The following is a 10114-nucleotide window of genomic DNA, read 5'->3' as shown; positions in this document are numbered from 1 at the left end:
TTATTGATGGTTTAATTCCTTCTGAGCTCGCTAAATCATCACTGCACCTTATATCAGCCGCAGGATTGGCAGGGTGTCCACTTCTGCAGAATGCATCTTTGTAATTTGGTAGTCCTGTTTGTGAAAATTGTTTCTAGTTAAAATCTACCACTTATGGGATCTCAGTCTGTTACTATACAGAATCACTAACACCCAGACTCAATGACTGTCACAGGCTCACAGAATTTTTATCATCAAGAGGAACCATTATAACAACATTGTCTTATCTCAGGGGTGACAGAATCCACAGAACTTTGGATAATCACTTCTAGTGGTACACAGAACTCCTACTGGAGCTACAGCATGTATTTTATACAACTAAGTGGTACTGACTGTGCATCAGAATATGATGGAGAACCCATCACATCCTTAGAAAAGTTATTCCAATGGTTAATTAACCTAATTTTTAAATTTTGCTCTTGGCCTTTAAGCACAGTGTCTCCTTTAGTTTTCCAACCTCATCAGGCTGCTCCAACACACAAATAAATAGCCACTGAAATGATTTCCTAAAAACGTTATTGTAAGAGTCACAAATCAATGCATTTCATTACAGGCACTCAGTGTGATTTAACCAGCTGGCTCATGGCCCAAATTCCTGGTTCTGTACTTGGCTCTGACACATAATTTTCCCCTCCCATTGGCCAAGTCATTAGTGGTGCGTTTACACAGCAGTCAAAGCAGTGGCAGTGATGGGGAGTAAACACTCAGTGCTTGTTTTAATTGGGTCTTGCTAGGAATTTCACTCCAGCAAAATGGAGCACAATGCAGGGTACAAACCTCAGCCCAGATATGGAGTAAACTGTGCTGAACTCCGCATTGCCGTGGATGGACTGATACTTCAAAAATCGTTCTTGTTTCCATACACTATAAAGTGGGGTGTTTGTTGTCATTCCCACAGATACAAATCTACAGCACAGCTGATCCTTGTTGATGTTGGAATCAGTGCAAAGACAGTGAGAGACATTCTGTTTTTATAATGACAAAATTCAAGGATCTAAAATTAATCTGTGCAAGCAGTACATCACATGTGCAGGTGATCTTGCAGTCAAATAAATGTTTTGTATGTTTTAAAGCAAAAAAAAAAAAATACAACAACACAGTTGAACCACACTGCACTTTAGTTTCACACATGGAAATGAGAAAGCCAAGCAATTGCTCTTTACTTCAATTTACCTTTTCCTCCATTTCACCATGGTGAATCAGAATAAGCAGAGTTAGAGGAAGTCTCCAAAGATTATCTAGTCAATCCATCTGCATCAGTATGACCTAAGCACCCTGAAGAACTTCAAGCCTACTGTTAAAATTTTCTTCAAGGGAGTTACTACTCCATCCTGGATTGAAGTCCCTTGTAATAACTTTTTTCTGATCAAATCACAATATAGAACAGAAAACTTTCCATCTCTGCTAAAGGCCATGGTCTCCATTCCACAGCTGATTTATTTATTCACATGGATCGTCCTCTCAAGGCCATTGGAACTACATGGTTTACTAAAGTTATAATCACGTGCTAGTATTTGAGGAACCAGTGCCTCAAAGGAAACCTCTAAGCTAGCAGGAGAGGTTTGGAAATCTAAAAGAGTGAGTAAGACAGAGAGTTAGCTTTTTTGAGGCGAGACGTGGGAGGTGTTTTCGTTCTTTAGCTATTAAAAACTCCTTGCTTTGGGAAGCGAAAAATAAGAGGGGAGAAAAACTGTGAGGGGAAGGATTAATGAATAAAGAGACAGCAAGGCAAGAGATGCAGCAAGCAGAGTGGCTAGAAGGCACAAGCAAGTTTCTGATGGGGCACACAAGCTTCACTGATGTGGCAGAGATGGTAGCAAACACAGATCAGAGGAGTCAAGGTCTAATATGCTGTCTAAAGGGAATAATGAAACCACTTTTCCTTACAGTACTGAGCAGAGGGGTTTTGTTACAGTGGGCGCTTTGAAAACCATGGTGCTAGATATTACAATTGCACCTTTTATATTTCTAGATGTCCTGGTGATTATTCAGGATTGAGGGCATCTCCTCTTTTTCTCAGATTTAATGAGGATTTTGGATTCCTTTCAATTCCTTCATGGCATTTTGGAGCTGTGGCTTCACAGACAGTCCTGCTGTCGAGTGCCATCTCCAGTGCTCATGAATCCCATGCCCTTCCACGCTGTGGTGGGCAGGATGCCAAAGCTGCCTGTGCCCCTGGGAGGAGACAGGTCAGGACAGAACAGCAGTGACACAAGTCTGGGGCCCTGGCCACATGCCTTGGATGCCCAGTGGGAGTAGGCAATGCCGAGAGTCACTGCCCTGGGTGTGGGATCGATGCAGCACGTGTGTGTTGTAGCCAGGGAGTTCCAGGGCACCCAGGCTTCCCTACATGTCCTGAGGGAAAGGAGTGCCCAGGCTGGTAAAAACACAAACACAAAATATTTTGGAGACAGCTAGCAGAGAAAATGGGTGTGTGCCTCTCTTCTGCTGTATTTCTTTGGTTGGCTTTTTTTCAGTTGCGGTTTGAGTTTTTTTCTTTTCTCTCTCCTCCTCCTGTCTCTGTACCTCCCTGTTTCCTCACAGCCAGGTTTCCGCATGCCTGGGCAAGCCCAGTTCCATGCATGGAGCAAGGCCATCAGTTCCCGAGGGTGACCCTGGCCATGGGCAGGAGGGGTCCATCAGCAGTGACAGCAACCCGGGCCAGGGGAGGCTGGAACAAGGTGACCCCGCAGCCACAGTCAGAGGCCTTTGTGCAAGTACATTGTAATCTGGGTCTTAAATCATGTGCTGTTATTTCCATCAGGCCCACAGTAAAAAAAAAAAAAAAAAAAAAAAAAAAAAAGATAAAAGCCTGTCCTTCTAGCCCCCATTATTTTTTCTGAGCAGGCTCAAGCTGCAATAACTCAAAAGTTCATTATTTAGCCAACTTTGGGTGGGACTTGGTCAGAGATGACAAAAAATGTGTTCCTGACAGAAAAAAAATGTGGTTTATTTTAAAGCAAGACATTATTCAAAAGGTGGTTTGTTGGATTTTTTTTAAAGAAAAAGTAATTAAAATTTTTTTAAAATGTGTATAAAACAGAATATTCCCTTTCAGCCTTGTTCTCAGAAATAGCTAAGTGGTTTTGACTGAAATTAAAAACAAAACCAAAAAGAACCCAATAAAACTACTGAAGCAGACATGAGCTAGATGTTGGCTCCAAGTCTGGCAAAGACAAAAGCAACCAAAGCCAGACCTTGTGATGGAACGTGTCAAATGACTTATAACAAAGAGGCAACCCTACTAGCACTGTCTTCTACGTTCTGTGCACCCATTAACATGCTAACCTCAACATTAGTCTTTCCCAGGTACCCAAGGACTATAATTGTTGAGCTTTACAACTCAGTATTAGGCATTGTGGCTAAACAGCTTGACTGAACAAGAATTATTTGCCATCACCTGAACAAGGTAAGCATGAAGAAAGGAGAACATTTGGCTAGTGTGCTACCACAGGCAGAACTTAAAGAAATTAGGTCAGGCAGAATGGAAAGAAAACTTCAGAAACCTCTTCCAAACACTGAAAAGCAATCCTCTGTGGAACACTTTCTCATGGGAAGTAAAGGATGCCAGACTGGATAATGCACTGGAAAATGTATTGCAGGCAAGAATCTTGCAGGAATTGGGCTACGCAGGAATGAGATGATGGATTGGATGAGCTAGAAAGACTTTCCCATCTCTAATTTCTATGATTTTTTTTTTTAATTTGCTGTAGTTTGCATTGCTTGAAATTCCTTCACACAAACTACAGAATCTCTGAGCGAGGCAGAATATGAGGCTGGGGCAAGAGAGGTGGATGTGTTTCCTGCATGACACAAAGAAAAAAAAAGAAGCCTGCAGCCTGGAAGAGGCTGTGAAACTAGAAAGACTGGCTGGAGAGAACAGGAGGGAACACGGCTCGAAGGGGCTGTGTTCATGGGTGAGACACACTGAGGACATCAGGGGTGAGGATTAAGGATTAGGTCAATGTTAAAGAGGGTGGCTTTGAGAGAGCTGTGGCACTGCTTAAGCATGCTGCAGTCATTCAGCACTGGGTAAGAAGAAAGGCTCAGTTCCAGCTCTTTGCATGACTCTTGCCAATGGATTTTTGAGTTATCAGAAAATTTTGATTAGGGTCTTCTCTCTCACCCTCCTTCTCTTTAAAACAAGAATTTTCTGTTTTGCTTTGGTTTGAACTCGGCTTTCAGAGGGTTGGATTAAAACAGGGATTGCAGAACTGGTCTTTCACTCCAATCCAGTGCTGGACAATAAATACCCTTAATTACTGCCATCAGTCCTGAAGACTCACACACAGCTTTACCAATGCACTGCAATCCTGACTTCCAAAATCCCTAGCATTTCAGTTCATGACTGGATACTGTCACAGGTCAGCCACTCCCCTTTCAAAGCAGGTCACTGGCCTGTGCTACTGCCCTTTAATATTTCTGGTAAATCCATCTGTGTTGCAGTCTTAAGGATGCCCTAGAGTTCTGCTAATGAGTATCTGAAGTATAACGTGTATTGAGCAATTTTCAGTCAGCCCAAGGAAAGTTCATCTGTCCTACTGTACCACATTTATTATTCCAGTCTTGGAACACCTCTTGGTCTGGGCTAATACAGCAGTCCAGGATAACACCTCCCTCTGCAATCATCATGCTCCAGGTTTGGTACAAAGGTGATGTGTGAAGTACAATATTACTAAGATTCTCAAGGAAACCATTCTGGAACTTCCTGGTATTTCTTTCCACCCACAGTCTATTACAGACCTTAAATGTGTGCTTCACAGCTTTGCTGGAGCAGATCTGCTGTTTCCTTCTCCTCATATTAAAATTCATTTTAGAATTATTAAATGAAAATTAAAATCCATAGTGATTGAACTTCCCCATAGTCCTTCATGGCCATTTTTACATCTGGTTTAACCTCTGGACTGAAGATGTGGAGAGACTGTTCTTTCAAAAGCTGTAATGAGGTTCTCAAGAGGCTTTGAGATCCTCTAGAAGAGAAGAGCCACTGATGTCTTCTTGTTGTTGCTAAAGAAAAAATCTGTGGGTCACAGATCAAATCTGGTAAGGTACAAGATGTCCCAGACACCTTGCTTCCTTGGGGATGTATCTGGGGAGTGTAGGCAGGCGTGTCAGAGGAGCTATACATCCAATCTGATCTTGTTTATATTATTTCCTAATGGGAAGATTCCTCTACTATCCCTTCTCCACCTCCTCACTCCCAGGCTTTCACTGGGGTCCTGACTCACACTTGGCTCACTAGCCCAAAATGTACAGGCAGGGAAAGTGACTTGATGCCTGCAGGATCTTATCCAGCTTATTGCATCACTGTTTGGAAACTAGCCACGTCTTGGAATGCCATGTCCACCCCCAAAAAGCTTCTCTCTCTTTTTCTGAGCCCCCATAGCCCCTCTCAGCTACTCAGTTATGTGTAGGTGCTGAGACTTTCCACAGAAGAGAGTAGAGCAGCAGGGAATGCAGGGAGTGCCACTTCAATCTCCTATCCCAGAGGCAGAGATTTAATCAAGTGCTTTCCACAGAGCTTAGGGCTCCTAGCAGTGATGACAGAGAATAATTTTCTTTATGATCATTAGGAGGTTCTCACAGAGGCTTTCCCTGTAGTGAACACACCCTTCAGGGATACAGGTGCATCTGCTGGACATGGCAGATACCTGCTCTGCCTCCGTGCACAGCATTCACCCTAGGGCTCTCTCCTGCCCACACTGTGGCCATGGTTTCTCTTAAATCTCTGTCTTTTTAGGGTGACATCCAAGCTGGACTGAAAGACTTCAAATGACAAGGAATTTATTGTCCCTAAACTGTTCCACTGGCTAACCAACCTCACAGTTTGGAGACCACACCCTATTTCTAGATGGCATTCAACCTCCAGCCATTGAGGTGACTTCTCTATTACAAGCTGAGCAGTTCAAGCCATGCACAAGCCCTGACAGGCAATTTTCTGTGTTGTTAAACTGTTAGCATACTTCATGGCAAGATTTGGCTTGTGTTAGCTAGTACTCTGAACAACAGGAGGGTACTCTCCTAACAGCAGGGCTGAGTCTGACAACATGGGTCAGGGCATCATTCCTAATGGATTACTTGGGCAATCTTCTTTAGGGCAGAAGAAGTTTTATTCAGACAGATGCTGTGCCACTTGCCCTGAGGTTCAGAGAACTAGCTCTGGATCACTTTATTTACAAGTGTAGGTGTAACCTAGATTTCAACAAGACCTTTTCTGCCAGCATTGTTTACTATTAGAAATCTATCTCCCAAGTGAAATATTTGTAGAGTTTGATTAAGTAAATTCTTAACTTTCTCTTATATAAACTATATTTTGAGTCCTTTCCAGTTTTTAGCATCCTTTGAGAAATTCAAACAGGAAAACAGAAGACAGTACTCCAGCATGATCTCACCAGTCATGCCTGTATTTCAGGCCCTTCCCAGCTTGCCTTCCTCTTAGGAGTGTAGCACAAAGCACAAGCCCTCCTATCCTGACCTGTGTACCTCATTTCCAGTGTCAGGAATCTTACAGATGTGGGCCAACTGGATAATGTCTCCAATCTACCTGTCACATCCAAACCCACACTTTGCTATAAGAAGGTAGCCATGGCTTTTTGTTGTTTAAATGCACCTGAGATCCATCTGTGCAGTTTGAGCTGACCTTACTGTTGTTATCCTCCTCCCTATTATTTATGTGACATGCAAATTATGCCAGAAATTAAATTATCCTGATAAATTAGTCCAGTACTATCAGGTTAAAAGTTTACATCCATAGGAACCCCACTAGAAGCACTTGCTGATAACAGGATCTCCCCTTGGCAGGTGCTTTCTGAGGTCTAATCAGTGATACTCTTTCCAGCGATGCAACAGAGGTGGTGGTGGGTTTTTGCCTCTCACTCTGCTATCCACATGAAGGTTTCTGCATCATAGCCCATGGACTCTTACATACCACAGTCTTGATCATTACATCATAACACAAAAAATAACTACGACTCAGTCTCTCTACCTCTTGTCTCTATGATCACAGCAAGGCTCAGTTATTTCTTCACAGGGGTGTTGGTAAGGCCAAATCAGGGAGCCACTGCAGGACACTTGGTGATACAAGTTAGGTGAGCACATGGACAGAGCCACTCTGTCACTACACCTGCACTCATTGACTTGGGGATACACTGATGCAAGCTTTGCTCTGTTGCAAAACAAATACTACAGAGTTTCAGCCTCAGGTGTGACACAGCTGTCACTGTGCCTCAGCACACTTGTCACTACTTTGCTAGGCAACCATCACAACATGGTAATGGCCTGTCAGTATACCGCAGGAAGGTCACAAGGCCGAATCTTCAGCAGCAGTCTCCAGGACTTCCTTTGTTGAGCTCCCCTTGGCCAAGTAGCCAAGGAAAAATTCTCTTCAATAAGCAGTATTTGCCTGAATAATAATAAAAAAAAAAAAAAGCCAAAAGGGACAATAAAAGCCTCAGCCTGCTTTGCAAGCACAGGTGCAGTTTGCAACCATGAGCCTAATTTCCCAGCCATTAGAGTGTGTTTTTCTCCATATCTGTCCTTTTTTCCCCCCAGACAAATACTGCACTCTCTGTAACATGGGCAAAGTTTTAGGGCCTAAATCCAGTCCCCTTGGAAAACACTGTACTTGCCACACTGGAAGCTTATTGTCAGTGCAACTCTTCCCCTTGAAGTCTTACCCCTGACTGGTAACCTCTACTGGGGCACTGCCTTCAGCAGAGAGCGAGGTGGCATTAAGTGCTGAGCACTAGATAAAGCCAAGAAAGCAGGAGTCTTATTGTGCTAACCCTTATCTCCAGAAACACCTTTGACATGTAGAATGTTTGTTCTAAGTGATTACCTGGGTGGAGAGGTTATTGTTGCATAAATTATTTACTTTTAAAACCACAGTTATTTGCCTCCGCCCTTCTCACCACTGCCCTGTGTACCCCAGCACTAACACACCTTAGCATTTGGGAACACTGGAAAGGACTATAAAGAGCACTAGGAGTATGGCTGCTCTAGGATCCACCTGGCAAGGAACACAGATGTTCACTGGAATCAGTCATCAGCACAAGAGCAGAAAAGTCACCTGCCTCTGCTGTAAGGGCTACTGGGCAAAGTAGCCCCAGGGGAGCAGGGGGCACCAGTGAAACGATGTGAAGTAAGACCAAGCCCAGTAGAAAGACATCAATTCCTTTACCTTTGCCCTTCTCTGCCTTTGCCAGATCAGAGGCCAGGGTGAGTGTCAGTTAATTAATAGCCCTTGAGGACACGTTTTTGTAGTGAATATGGTGGTGGTGCTAGGTTGACAGTTGGACTTGACAATCTTAGAGCTCTTTTTCAACCTTAATGATTCTATGATCTATGAAATAAATACAGTCTTAGTCTTACACAGACCTCATGCACACTGGGGATGTATTCCCTCCCATCCCTGCAGGTGAGAAGTAGATCTGGCTCTCTTCTCCTAATGCTCTGTGCATCTGAGACACTCAGTACCATTCCTTAACAGCTGCCTGAAAGGAGCAAGGAGCAGAATTGAATGGAAAGGAATGGGTTTAGATATACTGGTGACATTGCCATCACCACTGCACTGATAAGAAACACCTCACAGTGTATAGGAGAGATGGAAAATCAGCACTGGATTACTGCTTAGAAGGAGCCTATGTTCCCTGAGATCGTTGGCAACACTTGCATTGTTTTTTTCGTGGTGCAGGGTCACACCCATAGTATTCATCCCAGACAAAGTAAATTCATTTCCTGGCCTGCAGTGTGTTCTGCTGTGTCCAGTCTAGTTTTGGAGATCAGAATTGACAGGCTTCCAATACTGGGCTTCCCTTAGGAAGCTATTCCACGCACTAACAAAAGTCAGTTGCTAGCAAAGATTTCCTGATATTCAACTGAAAATTTCCTTTCTTTCCATTACAACAGCTATATTCCACTTGCTTCTGTCCTTTCAAGACAAAGTTTCATCACCATGTATGTGTAGTGGGTTGACCCCAGCCAGATACCAGGTACCCACTACTAAAGCCACTCTCTCACTCTCCCTCTGCAACTGGACAGAGGAGAGAGAAAAAAAAAACAGCTAAGGATTCATGAGTAGAGATAAGAGCTGGGAGAGGTCAGTGACTGATCACCTTCACAGGCAAAACAAGACTCAAAGTGGGGATAGTACTTATATTTATGACTAGCAGGATAAGAGTCAAAGAGTGAGAAATAAAGCAATCTTAAAAACACCTTCCCCCCACCCCTCCTTCCTTCCATGTTCTTCCTCCTCCCCCCCAGCTGTGCAGGGGGATGGGGAATGGGGGTTATGGTCAGTTGTTGTTTCTGGCGCTGCTCAGAGAGAGGAGTCCTTCCCCTGCTCCCATGGGGTCCCTCCCACGGGAGACAGTCCTTGATGGATCTCTCCAGCATGAGTCCATCCCTTGGGCAGCAGCTCTTCCCAAACTGCTGTCCCGTGGGTCACTCCTCCATGGGGTGCAGTCCTTCACGAATGAGCTGTACTGACGTGGGTCCCCCACAGGGGCCACAAGTCCCACCTTGGAAAAATCCTGCTCCAGTGTGGGCTTCCCTCTCCATGGGCTGCAGGTCTCTGTCAGGACCCTGCTCCATCCTGGGCCTCCCACAGGGTCACAGCCTCCTTCATGCATCCACCTGCTCCAGCATGGGCTCCTCCATGGGCTGCAGGTGGGTCTCTGCACCTCGATGGTCCTCCATGGGCTGCAGGGGCACAGCTGCTCCACCATGGTCTGCACCATGGGCCACAGGGGCCTCAGCTCCCGTGCCTGGAGCACCTCCTGTCCCTCTTTCTGCACTGACCTTGGTGTCTACATTGTTCTTCCCATGTTCTCACTCTGCTCTTCCCTGGCTGGAATTTCTTCTGTGCAACAATCTTCTTTTCTTAAATATGTGATCACAGAGGCGTTACTATCACTCCTGATTGGCTCGGCCCTGGCCAGTGGCAGGAAGTCTCCTGGAGCCAGCTGGCATTGGCTCCGTGGAACAGGGGAAGCTTCCAGCAGCTTCTAACAGAAGCCACCCCTGTAGCCCACCCCCCACACCAAAACCCAGCCACAGAAACCCACTACAGTATGCA

Source organism: Pipra filicauda, unplaced genomic scaffold, assembly GCF_003945595.2.
Source record: "Pipra filicauda isolate LSUMZ 115617 unplaced genomic scaffold, ASM394559v2 scaffold334_size1588553_pilon, whole genome shotgun sequence".
Lineage (NCBI taxonomy): Eukaryota > Metazoa > Chordata > Aves > Passeriformes > Pipridae > Pipra > Pipra filicauda.
The sequence above is the reverse complement of the archived record's forward strand: the minus strand, read 5'-3'. Positions refer to the sequence as shown.